The sequence below is a fragment of the Phyllobates terribilis genome, unplaced genomic scaffold (assembly GCF_046119375.1).
Source record: "Phyllobates terribilis strain yellow unplaced genomic scaffold, ASM4611937v1 Scaffold_74__1_contigs__length_7073193, whole genome shotgun sequence".
Taxonomy (NCBI): Eukaryota; Metazoa; Chordata; class Amphibia; order Anura; family Dendrobatidae; genus Phyllobates; species Phyllobates terribilis.
In genome coordinates, this window is record NW_027362834.1 from 2543899 (window position 1) to 2559107 (window position 15209).

The 15209-nt window shown below is 45.1% G+C and overlaps 7 non-coding genes and 2 pseudogenes across 7 annotated transcripts; all 9 read right to left on the reverse strand.

The window, feature by feature from the left end:
- Window positions 1-5050: 5050 nt before the first annotated feature.
- LOC141194939 (U2 spliceosomal RNA) lies at window positions 5051-5241 on the reverse strand. The gene has a single exon (XR_012267553.1). It is a non-coding gene; the product is annotated as a U2 spliceosomal RNA (small nuclear RNA).
- Window positions 5242-6363: 1122 nt separating this feature from the next.
- LOC141194940 (U2 spliceosomal RNA) lies at window positions 6364-6554 on the reverse strand. The gene has a single exon (XR_012267554.1). It is a non-coding gene; the product is annotated as a U2 spliceosomal RNA (small nuclear RNA).
- Window positions 6555-7674: 1120 nt separating this feature from the next.
- Window positions 7675-7865, reverse strand: LOC141195987 (U2 spliceosomal RNA). The gene has a single exon (XR_012268556.1). It is a non-coding gene; the product is annotated as a U2 spliceosomal RNA (small nuclear RNA).
- A 1119-nt stretch (window positions 7866-8984) lies between these two features.
- On the reverse strand, window positions 8985-9175 carry LOC141194941 (U2 spliceosomal RNA). Its single transcript, XR_012267555.1, has one exon. It is a non-coding gene; the product is annotated as a U2 spliceosomal RNA (small nuclear RNA).
- Window positions 9176-10298: 1123 nt separating this feature from the next.
- On the reverse strand, window positions 10299-10489 carry LOC141194942 (U2 spliceosomal RNA). Its single transcript, XR_012267556.1, has one exon. It is a non-coding gene; the product is annotated as a U2 spliceosomal RNA (small nuclear RNA).
- Window positions 10490-11612: 1123 nt separating this feature from the next.
- Window positions 11613-11795, reverse strand: LOC141196370 (U2 spliceosomal RNA). The gene has a single exon (XR_012268908.1). It is a non-coding gene; the product is annotated as a U2 spliceosomal RNA (small nuclear RNA).
- Window positions 11796-12592: 797 nt separating this feature from the next.
- LOC141196538 (U2 spliceosomal RNA) lies at window positions 12593-12684 on the reverse strand (annotated as a pseudogene).
- A 1118-nt stretch (window positions 12685-13802) lies between these two features.
- On the reverse strand, window positions 13803-13991 carry LOC141196377 (U2 spliceosomal RNA). Its single transcript, XR_012268911.1, has one exon. It is a non-coding gene; the product is annotated as a U2 spliceosomal RNA (small nuclear RNA).
- A 795-nt stretch (window positions 13992-14786) lies between these two features.
- Window positions 14787-14878, reverse strand: LOC141196533 (U2 spliceosomal RNA; annotated as a pseudogene).
- Window positions 14879-15209: the final 331 nt, after the last annotated feature.

Sequence of the window (15209 nt, forward strand, 5' to 3'; positions counted from 1 at the left end):
AAACTGTACAAAAAGACTGAATTTGGCTTATCGTTTTTTGTATTGAAGGTACATCACATCCAAACACGGCTACATCATCCATATAGCTTACAACTTTAACTTGTAGACCGTTCCCTCCGGGTAAGGGTACTCCACATATTTGCTTATCCCGGCGTATTGTACATAAAAGGGGTTCTATAGCACATATAAAAAGCAGGGGGGACAAAGGGCAACCCTGCTTCACCCCTGATTTTAAAACTACCTCTTTTGTTTTAAAACCATTAACTAAAATCTTACTCGTACAATCATTATAAAAAGCTTTAAGAGACAATAAAAACCCACCCGGAATGCCCATTTTTTCTAAAACTTTAAAAAGATAAAAATGAGACACGCGGTCAAAAGCTTTCTCAAAATCCACCGCTAGGATTGACATCTTTGTCTTTCTGGTTTTTACATCTTCAATACAATCTTTCACCAGGTTTAAATTGTCCCAGATACTACGCCCAGGTACCCCGCATACCTGATTTGCATGAATTACTTTATGTATCACCTTTTTCAACCGATTTGCACAGATCTTAGCCATAATTTTGTAATCACTATTTAAAAGAGTTATCGGCCTCCAGTTTTTAAGATCCGTTTTGTCACCTTTTTTGTATAGTAGTGATACCTCACCTTTCTTCCATGAGTTGAGTAAAACCTTATTATTAAAAACTTCGGAAAACAAATTAAACAAATCATCTTTTAAAATATCATAAAAACTTATATAAAACTCTATGGGGATACCATCAGGGCCCGGCACTTTACCATTTTTAAAACTCTTCATGGTTTCTAAAATCTCTTCCTCACATAGAGGTTGGGATAAAAAACTTTGGGCATCAGCATCTAGGGTGGACTTGATCTCCCCCAGGAAAGTGTGTATTAAATCATGGTCTATAGTTTTTACATTAAAAAGATCATTAAAATAGACATTTACCTTATCCAATATAACGTTGATATTATTATCTCCATCTATGTTATCAATTATTGTTTTCGCCTGTTTGTTTTTCTTAAAAAAATACCTGGAACAAGTCTCATCCTCTTCTACGTGTTTTACCTTTGAACGAAAAATCAGTTCTTTTCCTTTTTGTTCCAACCACTTTGAAATTTCTCCTTTAAGACTCAATATATCATTACCTACATCCAGACCATTGTCTTTGAATTTGTACAATGTCTGTAACCTGATATTAAGAAAATTATAGATCTCAAACTTTTCTTTAGCTTTTTGTATGCTTTTCTTTATAAAGAAATCTTTAATGCTTATTTTCATTCTATCCCACCAGGAGCTAAAAGAAATATTGGGGTTTTTCCTTTTTCTACAGTTTACATAAAACTCAATAAAATCCGATAAAATTTGTGGATCTTTTAAAAGGGACACATTCAATTTCCAAGATTTCTTACCACATTTCTTCTTTCCATTAATCCTCACTCTAAAAGATAAAACCTTGTGATCTGAGAGAATATTAGTTAAAACTTCACATTTCACTGGCAGTATTTTTTCTGAACCTAAAACAAAATCTATCCTGGAGCTACATGTAGAATTGCTCCAGGTGAAACCAGCGTCTATAGGGCTATCCTTGTTACATTCTTTATACACATCAGTTAATTTACAATCATTTATAATATTGCTTAACATTCCAGACGTTTTGTCATAATTTCTACTCACGGAACCGGAGCGTCGGCTTTCGCCTTTTAAAATACAATTAAAATCACCTGCCAGGATAAAAGGTTCAGAAATGTTAATAAATAAAGGTAAAATTTCCAGCATATCAGCCCTTTCATTTTTATCAGGTGACCCATAAAAATTTAAAAACTGCCATCTTGTCCCATCAATAAAAGCCTTAACTAAAAGAATACGACCCGGTAAAATATCTTGGATAAAATCAATAGACACATTTCCCTTAAAAAGTATAGCTACCCCGGCTGATCCGGTTGCATTTGATCCAGACCAGACCGATGGACCATGTTTCCACTCTTCCTTATATTTTTTGTAAGAAATCTTATGAGGGATATGACATTCTTGTAAAAAGAAAACAGAAGCTGTAAAACAGGTTAAAAAATGTAAAACAGTAGCTCTTCTGGTTTTGGATCCTATGCCTCTCACATTGAGGGAAACACCACTAATGTCAGCCATCATAACAAATGGTTAGGAAGAAACAAAAACTGGACTTTACCTATCCGATGGACGGATCAGACCACTTGGACTTTCACCAACGCCCTCTTCTGAATCCACCGTTATCAAAGAGTCTTCATCATCGGAGAAGGAACATTCACTTAAATTAAGACCCGACGCTACTGGGGTGTAGCTCGGAAGGATATTGTGAGAAAGGTTACACTGGGTCTCCATAGGCTGACCATTTAGGTCCTCGTCAGGTGGGTCTCCGAGAGGCTCCGCACTCCCCTGCTGACCCGCAGAGGGTCGTAACACAGGGGCAGGCTGCGCACATGGCGGAGCCTCAGAGTCCCCGGAGGCAGCCAGGTTCGGGGCCCCACCTGGGGCAGCAGAGCCCCGGGACCTCGGGATTCCAGAGTCTACACCCCCGTGAGGGGATGTATCCATCTCCTCCCTATTAGCCACCTCCACGGAACCATTCTTTTTCTTATTATGAGACCTCACCAAATGCCACGTACCGCCCTCGCTCTCGTGAGACCCAGTGGGAATTTTGGGCTCGGTGTCAGCCTTTTGGCGCTCTTTTTTGGCCTTACCGACCGCCCCTTTATGATCTTTCTCAGCCTTCCTTTTAGCCTCCTTATGGTCTTTCAGCCAGCTCCTGGGCTCCTGTGAGTTACCTGTCATTGACTCGGAGGGATTGTTACTAGTCGAAGCGCCCTTATCACCTCCCGAGGCTCCAGGTTGTTGTTCCTCCTCCTGAGGGGTGGTCTGATTGGCCCGTCCATTCCCGGATGTCTTGGACTTCTCCTTTTGTTTTTGTTCATCCTCTCTGAACCTGTGAGGGCAAGAAAAATAGAAATGACCAGGTGTCCGACAAAAAGAGCATTTTTTTTCATTTGGGCACTCCTTTGTGTCATGTTCAGTACTGGCACAATTTCTACAAGTGGCACCACAACTATCCTTAGAGTGCCCATAGAGACCACAATACCTACAGAAAAGTGGCATTCCTGAGAAAAAAAAATCCCCATTAGTTTGCCCTATTTTAAATCGAGCTGGAGGAAGTCTCACACCTCCAGGGAATTTAGGGTCTCTTTCACATTTTACTAAAAACTTCCATTTTGAGGTCCAGATGTTAAACTCATTCAACACTTTCCCAATCAATTTCACACTTTTAAAATAAACTGACAAAAAGGAAATAACATCTGGTGCTGTTATGAAGGGTGAGAAGATTTTCACAACCACCATCTTTACCTCATCCAGGACGTGCTCGATGATCTGAATCCCTTTTAGACCAGGGCTATTTTCTACCGACTTAACTCTGGACAAAACATCTTTGAAAATACCTTCGCCAGTAAAGGTTACATCATAATCTCCACGTCGAGGATAATCCTGGATAGAAAGGATTTTGTTGGTTCTGACGTGGAGCAGTTTCTCAAGCACGTCCTGGACTACATATCCCAGATTCCGCATATCGGAACCACCAGCCGTAAAGCGGACCCTTATGGTGTTCTTAAGCCTCGCATATAGAGGCACGAGGTTGGGGTCAACCTCCATGGTATGGCGCAACAAAATGCAAATTGCAACCGCCTGCAATCTGCGCCTTCAGAGCTTTGAGATAAAGCACCTGAAGGCTGGGGGATCGCTGCCCGTTACCCTAGGACTAATCCATCTCCCTAATAGCAGCAGGCAGGTGAAGCCCACCGAAGTGGACGATCCTGCCAGGCCAAGGAGAGGGGTACCTGAGTGCCCTTCAACTGAAACCGCCTGCTGTGAAGCACTTGGTCTCAGCCAAAAGGCCGAGAAGCGATAACCAGAATTGGTTTCCGACTACGGTGCCACCCAAGGATTCTGAAAAGTCCATTTGTGGAGATGGCCACCTGGACTCCCGTTAAGAAGACATGCTGTCAACCTCTAGATCCCTCACATGCCTGCACTTTTCGGCTTGCTGCTGCTGCAATCCACGCGTTTTAGATCTGCATAACTCCACCTCTTTTAGCACAGTACCCTCAACCCCCGGCTGTTCCCACCCGCCTCAACACCGTTGGAAGGGAGGAGAACCAATTAAGGCGGGGGGGGGGTGGAACGAGCAGCTGTCTACCCTTAGCAGGAGGGTTGCTGATTAATTACCTCTCCTGCTGCTGCTGGCTGTCCAGCAGCAGACTGAAGGTGGCTGCTGCTGTGCGCAGGTATATAAAGGCTCAGAGCCTATTATGACACGCGCAGCCAGCGTTCCATTGCCACATTCCGTCTACTGCAGGCGGGATACCTGGATGGCTGAATGTCACTGAGAAGCTCACAGAGACCGCCATAAGCAACAGTTTAAAAGAATGCCACAGACTAATCAACCAAACTTTTTGGGTTGGTTTCTCTTTTATAGTCTGCAGGCATTAAATGAAAGAAGTCAGTGTTCCAGCAGAGGGAGACAACGTTTCAGAAAAGGCATTGTAGCAAACCAAAAAAGAAATTTTAAGCGCAGCAGAGTAACCAGCTCACATACCTGTTAGCTCAGGTGAGTTTAAAAGGCTGCTGTTGATAACAAGGGCATTTGCTAAATAGATGGTGTGTGTGCAACAATATACTGAAAGGTCAATTATATTGTGCAGCTTATCTCACCACCTGTAGTTATTTAGGTGAAAGCTCCAAAATGCTTGCCTAATATGTCTGTTTATCCAAAAGGAAGTATAGAGGGAGAGCTAGATAGATAGCATTGCATTACATTACATTACATGGCAATGCAATGCACAGTTGCTGAAGTTGAACCAAAATGAGCTTGTCATCTGGCTTCTGCAACTTTTAACATGAAAAATCCAATGAGGAGAAGAAAAGCAAAGCCAAAGAGTCCATCCCAAAATCCGACAAACAAGCAAAATGAACAAAAAGCATTGAATTCAATTCTTTCTGATTTTAGAAACTGCATTAAAGAAGGGGTGCACCGGTCCTGGAGATACTGCAATACCAGGTCAATGCGTGGAGTGGACAGAGCAAGCTCTTTTTCCATCTCCCTGTTCTAAAAATCCATTTAATATATGGTCCCCAGATAGGGGACGTATCAGATATTAAACTGATAAGAACAGATACTACACTTGATCTTAGCCAAAAGGCCGAGAAGCGATAACCAGAATTGGTTTCCGACTACGGTGCCACCCAAGGATTCTGAAAAGTCCATTTGTGGAGATGGCCACCTGGACTCCCGTTAAGAAGACATGCTGTCAACCTCTAGATCCCTCACATGCCTGCACTTTTCGGCTTGCTGCTGCTGCAATCCACGCGTTTTAGATCTGCATAACTCCACCTCTTTTAGCACAGTACCCTCAACCGCCGGCTGTTCCCACCCGCCTCAACACCGTTGGAAGGGAGGAGAACCAATTAAGGCGGGGGGGGGGGGTGGAACGAGCAGCTGTCTACCCTTAGCAGGAGGGTTGCTGATTAATTACCTCTCCTGCTGCTGCTGCTGCTGGCTGTCCAGCAGCAGACTGAAGGTGGCTGCTGCTGTGCGCAGGTATATAAAGGCTCAGAGCCTATTATGACACGCGCAGCCAGCGTTCCATTGCCACATTCCGTCTACTGCAGGCGGGATACCTGGATGGCTGAATGTCACTGAGAAGCTCACAGAGACCGCCATAAGCAACAGTTTAAAAGAATGTCACAGACTAATCAACCAAACTTTTTGGGTTGGTTTCTCTTTTATAGTCTGCAGGCATTAAATGAAAGAAGTCAGTGTTCCAGCAGAGGGAGACAACGTTTCAGAAAAGGCATTGTAGCAAACCAAAAAAGAAATTTTAAGCGCAGCAGAGTAACCAGCTCACACACCTGTTAGCTCAGGTGAGTTTAAAAGGCTGCTGTTGATAACAAGGGCATTTGCTAAATAGATGGTGTGTGTGCAACAATATATTGAAAGGTCAATTATATTGTGCAGCTTATCTCACCACCTGTAGTTATTTAGGTGAAAGCTCCAAAATTCTTGCCTAATATGTCTGTTTATCCAAAAGGAAGTATAGAGGGAGAGCTAGATAGATAGCATTGCATTACATTACATTACATGGCAATGCAATGCACAGTTGCTGAAGTTGAACCAAAATGAGCTTGTCATCTGGCTTCTGCAACTTTTAACATGAAAAATCCAATGAGGAGAAGAAAAGCAAAGCCAAAGAGTCCATCCCAAAATCCGACAAACAAGCAAAATGAACAAAAAGCATTGAATTCAATTCTTTCTGATTTTAGAAACTGCATTAAAGAAGGGGTGCACCGGTCCTGGAGATACTGCAATACCAGGTCAATGCGTGGAGTGGACAGAGCAAGCTCTTTTTCCATCTCCCTGTTCTAAAAATCCATTTAATATATGGTCCCCAGATAGGGGACGTATCAGATATTAAACTGATAAGAACAGATACTACACTTGATCTTAGCCAAAAGGCCGAGAAGCGATAACCAGAATTGGTTTCCGACTACGGTGCCACCCAAGGATTCTGAAAAGTCCATTTGTGGAGATGGCCACCTGGACTCCCGTTAAGAAGACATGCTGTCAACCTCTAGATCCCTCACATGCCTGCACTTTTCGGCTTGCTGCTGCTGCAATCCACGCGTTTTAGATCTGCATAACTCCACCTCTTTTAGCACAGTACCCTCAACCCCCGGCTGTTCCCACCCGCCTCAACACCGTTGGAAGGGAGGAGAACCAATTAAGGCGGGGGGGGGGTGGATCGAGCAGCTGTCTACCCTTAGCAGGAGGGTTGCTGATTAATTACCTCTCCTGCTGCTGCTGCTGCTGGCTGTCCAGCAGCAGACTGAAGGTGGCTGCTGCTGTGCGCAGGTATATAAAGGCTCAGAGCCTATTATGACACGCGCAGCCAGCGTTCCATTGCCACATTCCGTCTACTGCAGGCGGGATACCTGGATGGCTGAATGTCACTGAGAAGCTCACAGAGACCGCCATAAGCAACAGTTTAAAAGAATGCCACAGACTAATCAACCAAACTTTTTGGGTTGGTTTCTCTTTTATAGTCTGCAGGCATTAAATGAAAGAAGTCAGTGTTCCAGCAGAGGGAGACAACGTTTCAGAAAAGGCATTGTAGCAAACCAAAAAAGAAATTTTAAGCGCAGCAGAGTAACCAGCTCACATACCTGTTAGCTCAGGTGAGTTTAAAAGGCTGCTGTTGATAACAAGGGCATTTGCTAAATAGATGGTGTGTGTGCAACAATATACTGAAAGGTCAATTATATTGTGCAGCTTATCTCACCACCTGTAGTTATTTAGGTGAAAGCTCCAAAATGCTTGCCTACTATGTCTGTTTATCCAAAAGGAAGTATAGAGGGAGAGCTAGATAGATAGCATTGCATTACATTACATTACATGGCAATGCAATGCACAGTTGCTGAAGTTGAACCAAAATGAGCTTGTCATCTGGCTTCTGCAACTTTTAACATGAAAAATCCAATGAGGAGAAAAAAAGCAAAGCCAAAGAGTCCATCCCAAAATCCGACAAACAAGCAAAATGAACAAAAAGCATTGAATTCAATTCTTTCTGATTTTAGAAACTGCATTAAAGAAGGGGTGCACCGGTCCTGGAGATACTGCAATACCAGGTCAATGCGTGGAGTGGACAGAGCAAGCTCTTTTTCCATCTCCCTGTTCTAAAAATCCATTTAATATATGGTCCCCAGATAGGGGACGTATCAGATATTAAACTGATAAGAACAGATAATACACTTGATCTTAGCCAAAAGGCCGAGAAGCGATAACCAGAATTGGTTTCCGACTACGGTGCCACCCAAGGATTCTGAAAAGTCCATTTGTGGAGATGGCCACCTGGACTCCCGTTAAGAAGACATGCTGTCAACCTCTAGATCCCTCACATGCCTGCACTTTTCGGCTTGCTGCTGCTGCAATCCACACGTTTTAGATCTGCATAACTCCACCTCTTTTAGCACAGTACCCTCAACCCCCGGCTGTTCCCACCCGCCTCAACACCGTTGGAAGGGAGGAGAACCAATTAAGGCGGGGGGGGGTGGAACGAGCAGCTGTCTACCCTTAGCAGGAGGGTTGCTGATTAATTACCTCTCCTGCTGCTGCTGCTGCTGGCTGTCCAGCAGCAGACTGAAGGTGGCTGCTGCTGTGCGCAGGTATATAAAGGCTCAGAGCCTATTATGACACGCGCAGCCAGCGTTCCATTGCCACATTCCGTCTACTGCAGGCGGGATACCTGGATGGCTGAATGTCACTGAGAAGCTCACAGAGACCGCCATAAGCAACAGTTTAAAAGAATGCCACAGACTAATCAACCAAACTTTTTGGGTTGGTTTCTCTTTTATAGTCTGCAGGCATTAAATGAAAGAAGTCAGTGTTCCAGCAGAGGGAGACAACGTTTCAGAAAAGGCATTGTAGCAAACCAAAAAAGAAATTTTAAGCGCAGCAGAGTAACCAGCTCACATACCTGTTAGCTCAGGTGAGTTTAAAAGGCTGCTGTTGATAACAAGGGCATTTGCTAAATAGATGGTGTGTGTGCAACAATATACTGAAAGGTCAATTATATTGTGCAGCTTATCTCACCACCTGTAGTTATTTAGGTGAAAGCTCCAAAATGGTTGCCTAATATGTCTGTTTATCCAAAAGGAAGTATAGTGGGAGAGCTAGATAGATAGCATTGCATTACATTACATTACATGGCAATGCAATGCACAGTTGCTGAAGTTGAACCAAAATGAGCTTGTCATCTGGCTTCTGCAACTTTTAACATGAAAAATCCAATGAGGAGAAGAAAAGCAAAGCCAAAGAGTCCATCCCAAAATCCGACAAACAAGCAAAATGAACAAAAAGCATTGAATTCAATTCTTTCTGATTTTAGAAACTGCATTAAAGAAGGGGTGCACCGGTCCTGGAGATACTGCAATACCAGGTCAATGCGTGGAGTGGACAGAGCAAGCTCTTTTTCCATCTCCCTGTTCTAAAAATCCATTTAATATATGGTCCCCAGATAGGGGACGTATCAGATATTAAACTGATAAGAACAGATACTACACTTGATCTTAGCCAAAAGGCCGAGAAGCGATAACCAGAATTGGTTTCCGACTACGGTGCCACCCAAGGATTCTGAAAAGTCCATTTGTGGAGATGGCCACCTGGACTCCCGTTAAGAAGACATGCTGTCAACCTCTAGATCCCTCACATGCCTGCACTTTTCGGCTTGCTGCTGCTGCAATCCACGCGTTTTAGATCTGCATAACTCCACCTCTTTTAGCACAGTACCCTCAACCCCCGGCTGTTCCCACCCGCCTCAACACCGTTGGAAGGGAGGAGAACCAATTAAGGCGGGGGGGGGGGGGTGGAACGAGCAGCTGTCTACCCTTAGCAGGAGGGTTGCTGATTAATTACCTCTCCTGCTGCTGCTGCTGCTGGCTGTCCAGCAGCAGACTGAAGGTGGCTGCTGCTGTGCGCAGGTATATAAAGGCTCAGAGCCTATTATGACATGCGCAGCCAGCGTTCCATTGCCACATTCCGTCTACTGCAGGCGGGATACCTGGATGGCTGAATGTCACTGAGAAGCTCACAGAGACCGCCATAAGCAACAGTTTAAAAGAATGCCACAGACTAATCAACCAAACTTTTTGGGTTGGTTTCTCTTTTATAGTCTGCAGGCATTAAATGAAAGAAGTCAGTGTTCCAGCAGAGGGAGACAACGTTTCAGAAAAGGCATTGTAGCAAACCAAAAAAGAAATTTTAAGCGCAGCAGAGTAACCAGCTCACATACCTGTTAGCTCAGGTGAGTTTAAAAGGCTGCTGTTGATAACAAGGGCATTTGCTAAATAGATGGTGTGTGTGCAACAATATACTGAAAGGTCAATTATATTGTGCAGCTTATCTCACCACCTGTAGTTATTTAGGTGAAAGCTCCAAAATGCTTGCCTAATATGTCTGTTTATCCAAAAGGAAGTATAGAGGGAGAGCTAGATAGATAGCATTGCATTACATTACATTACATGGCAATGCAATGCACAGTTGCTGAAGTTGAACCAAAATGAGCTTGTCATCTGGCTTCTGCAACTTTTAACATGAAAAATCCAATGAGGAGAAGAAAAGCAAAGCCAAGGAGTCCATCCCAAAATCCGACAAACAAGCAAAATGAACAAAAAGCATTGAATTCAATTCTTTCTGATTTTAGAAACTGCATTAAAGAAGGGGTGCACCGGTCCTGGAGATACTGCAATACCAGGTCAATGCGTGGAGTGGACAGAGCAAGCTCTTTTTCCATCTCCCTGTTCTAAAAATCCATTTAATATATGGTCCCCAGATAGGGGACGTATCAGATATTAAACTGATAAGAACAGATACTACACTTGATCTTAGCCAAAAGGCCGAGAAGCGATAACCAGAATTGGTTTCCGACTACGGTGCCACCCAAGGATTCTGAAAAGTCCATTTGTGGAGATGGCCACCTGGACTCCCGTTAAGAAGACATGCTGTCAACCTCTAGATCCCTCACATGCCTGCACTTTTCGGCTTGCTGCTGCTGCAATCCACGCGTTTTAGATCTGCATAACTCCACCTCTTTTAGCACAGTACCCACAACCCCCGGCTGTTCCCACCCGCCTCAACACCGTGGGAAGGGAGGAGAACCAATTAAGGCGGGGGGGGGGGGGTGGAACGAGCAGCTGTCTACCCTTAGCAGGAGGGTTGCTGATTAATTACCTCTCCTGCTGCTGCTGCTGCTGGCTGTCCAGCAGCAGACTGAAGGTGGCTGCTGCTGTGCGCAGGTATATAAAGGCTCAGAGCCTATTATGACACGCGCAGCCAGCGTTCCATTGCCACATTCCGTCTACTGCAGGCGGGATACCTGGATGGCTGAATGTCACTGAGAAGCTCACAGAGACAGCCATAAGCAACAGTTTAAAAGAATGCCACAGACTAATCAACCAAACTTTTTGGGTTGGTTTCTCTTTTATAGTCTGCAGGCATTAAATGAAAGAAGTCAGTGTTCCAGCAGAGGGAGACAACGTTTCAGAAAAGGCATTGTAGCAAACCAAAAAAGAAATTTTAAGCACAGCAGAGTAACCAGCTCACATACCTGTTAGCTCAGGTGAGTTTAAAAGGCTGCTGTTGATAACAAGGGCATTTGCTAAATAGATGGTGTGTGTGCAACAATATACTGAAAGGTCAATTATATTGTGCAGCTTATCTCACCACCTGTAGTTATTTAGGTGAAAGCTCCAAAATGCTTGCCTAATATGTCTGTTTATCCAAAAGGAAGTATAGAGGGAGAGCTAGATAGATAGCATTGCATTACATTACATTACATGGCAATGCAATGCACAGTTGCTGAAGTTGAACCAAAATGAGCTTGTCATCTGGCTTCTGCAACTTTTAACATGAAAAATCCAATGAGGAGAAGAAAAGCAAAGCCAAAGAGTCCATCCCAAAATCCGACAAACAAGCAAAATGAACAAAAAGCATTGAATTCAATTCTTTCTGATTTTAGAAACTGCATTAAAGAAGGGGTGCACCGGTCCTGGAGATACTGCAATACCAGGTCAATGCGTGGAGTGGACAGAGCAAGCTCTTTTTCCATCTCCCTGTTCTAAAAATCCATTTAATATATGGTCCCCAGATAGGGGACGTATCAGATATTAAACTGATAAGAACAGATTTTTTTTTTTTTTTTTTCGAAAGCCCGAATTCGTGTACAAAACCCGAGTGCGCTTAAAAAAGTGACAAGTGCCACAAAAAAAGTGCACTAGGATGCTGGTCTTCTTGAAACCCTCTCCAAAAGGAGAAGGGTCCCCCAAACCATTCCCCGTCCCTCCGAGCCAGAAGGCCACAGCGAGGAACAGGGACAAATAGCCACCTCCAGCCAGAGCCAGAGGCAACCCAATCCTACCCCCAGCACCTGCCCGAGTTCTCACCCGAGCAAGGCACTGGGAGCCAAAGACTGTGCTCCCCTCCCAGAAGAGGGGAGCCAACAACGCTCTCCTCCCGAAAGAGGAGAGCCAGGGGGGTTCAGGGGGGAGCGGAACCTGATGGCCACACACTCCCCCCCTAGACCTGCCAAGAGAGGAACCCGTAAGGGAACCGCATCCCGACAAAATCCTAGTAAGGACGTGGACACACGTGAAAAAGTGGACACACAGTGACAAAAAAAATTAAATAAATAGTGAAGGTTTCACAGTATAATACTGCCCGGACCTTCGACCGGGAATTGAAAAATTCCCCATCCTAAGGCCAGAAGGCCCGGAATAAGGGTGTGTGCAAAGAAAGAAAATTTGAAGTGCTAGTGCAAATGTGCCATAAACTCAAGTGGGGTTCCCAATCCCAGTGAGTTAAGGCACCCCAGGGTCACCACTCCTGGGGCACTTCACACTTCGGGCTTTCGATCTTCCCCGGCCCAATGGCGTCGATCCTGGGGGGCCATGCTTTCCACCAGATGACTATATTAGCCACCTGGCGTACTAACAAGCGCCTAAACCCCAGTGTGCATAATGTATCAATCTACTAGGGCGGCCAACATCCAACACCGCCTTTTCGAAAGATACTACACTTGATCTTAGCCAAAAGGCCGAGAAGCGATAACCAGAATTGGTTTCCGACTACGGTGCCACCCAAGGATTCTGAAAAGTCCATTTGTGGAGATGGCCACCTGGACTCCCGTTAAGAAGACATGCTGTCAACCTCTAGATCCCTCACATGCCTGCACTTTTCGGCTTGCTGCTGCTGCAATCCACGCGTTTTAGATCTGCATAACTCCACCTCTTTTAGCACAGTACCCTCAACCCCCGGCTGTTCCCACCCGCCTCAACACCGTTGGAAGGGAGGAGAACCAATTAAGGCGGGGGGGGGTGGAACGAGCAGCTGTCTACCCTTAGCAGGAGGGTTGCTGATTAATTACCTCTCCTGCTGCTGCTGCTGCTGGCTGTCCAGCAGCAGACTGAAGGTGGCTGCTGCTGTGCGCAGGTATATAAAGGCTCAGAGCCTATTATGACACGCGCAGCCAGCGTTCCATTGCCACATTCCGTCTACTGCAGGCGGGATACCTGGATGGCTGAATGTCACTGAGAAGCTCACAGAGACCGCCATAAGCAACAGTTTAAAAGAATGCCACAGACTAATCAACCAAACTTTTTGGGTTGGTTTCTCTTTTATAGTCTGCAGGCATTAAATGAAAGAAGTCAGTGTTCAGCAGAGGGAGACAACGTTTCAGAAAAGGCATTGTAGCAAACCAAAAAAGAAATTTTAAGCGCAGCAGAGTAACCAGCTCACATACCTGTTAGCTCAGGTGAGTTTAAAAGGCTGCTGTTGATAACAAGGGCATTTGCTAAATAGATGGTGTGTGTGCAACAATATACTGAAAGGTCAATTATATTGTGCAGCTTATCTCACCACCTGTAGTTATTTAGGTGAAAGCTCCAAAATGCTTGCCTAATATGTCTGTTTATCCAAAAGGAAGTATAGAGGGAGAGCTAGATAGATAGCATTGCATTACATTACATTACATGGCAATGCAATGCACAGTTGCTGAAGTTGAACCAAAATGAGCTTGTCATCTGGCTTCTGCAACTTTTAACATGAAAAATCCAATGAGGAGAAGAAAAGCAAAGCCAAAGAGTCCATCCCAAAATCCGACAAACAAGCAAAATGAACAAAAAGCATTGAATTCAATTCTTTCTGATTTTAGAAACTGCATTAAAGAAGGGGTGCACCGGTCCTGGAGATACTGCAATACCAGGTCAATGCGTGGAGTGGACAGAGCAAGCTCTTTTTCCATCTCCCTGTTCTAAAAATCCATTTAATATATGGTCCCCAGATAGGGGACGTATCAGATATTAAACTGATAAGAACAGATTTTTTTTTTTTTTTTTTTTTTATCGAAAGCCCGAATTCGTGTACAAAACCCGAGTGCGCTTAAAAAAGTGACAAGTGCCACAAAAAAAGTGCACTAGGATGCTGGTCTTCTTGAAACCCTCTCCAAAAGGAGAAGGGTCCCCCAAACCATTCCCCGTCCCTCCGAGCCAGAAGGCCACAGCGAGGAACAGGGACAAATAGCCACCTCCAGCCGGAGCCAGAGGCGACCCAATCTTACCCCCAGCACCTGCCCGAGTTCTCACCCGAGCAAGGCACTGGGAGCCAAAGACTGTGCTCCCCTCCCGGAAGAGGGGAGCCAACAACGCTCTCCTCCCGAAAGAGGAGAGCCAAGGGGGTTCAGGGGGGAGCGGAACCTGATGGCCACACACTCCCCCCCTAGACCTGCCAAGAGAGGAACCCGTAAGGGAACCGCATCCCGACAAAATCCTAGTAGGACGTGACACACGTGAATAAGTGGACACACAGTGACAAAGAAATTTAAATAAATAGTGAAGGTTTCACAGTATAATACTGCCCGGACCTTCGACCGGGAATTGAAAAATTCCCCATCCTAAGGCCAGAAGGCCCGGAATAAGGGTGTGTGTGAAGAAAGGAATATTGAAGTGCTAGTGCAAATGTGCCATAAACTCAAGTGGGGTTCCCAATCCCAGTGAGTTAAGGCACCCCAGGGTCACCACTCCTGGGGCACTTCACACTTCGGGCTTTCGATCTTCCCCGGCCCAATGGCGTCGATCCTGGGGGGCCTTGCTTTCCACCAGATTACTATATTAGCCACCTGGCGTACTAAAAAGCGCCTAAACCCCAGTGTGCATAATGTATCAATCTACTAGGGCGGCCAACATCCAAAACCGCCTTTTCGAAAGATACTACACTTGATCTTAGCCAAAAGGCCGAGAAGCGATAACCAGAATTGGTTTCCGACTACGGTGCCACCCAAGGATTCTGAAAAGTCCATTTGTGGAGATGGCCACCTGGACTCCCGTTAAGAAGACATGCTGTCAACCTCTAGATCCCTCACATGCCTGCACTTTTCGGCCTGCTGCTGCTGCAATCCACGCGTTTTAGATCTGCATAACTCCACCTCTTTTAGCACAGTACCCTCAACCCCCGGCTGTTCCCACCCGCCTCAACACCGTTGGAAGGGAGGAGAACCAATTAAGGCGGGGGGGGGTGGAACGAGCAGCTGTCTACCCTTAGCAGGAGGGTTGCTGATTAATTACCTCTCCTGCTGCT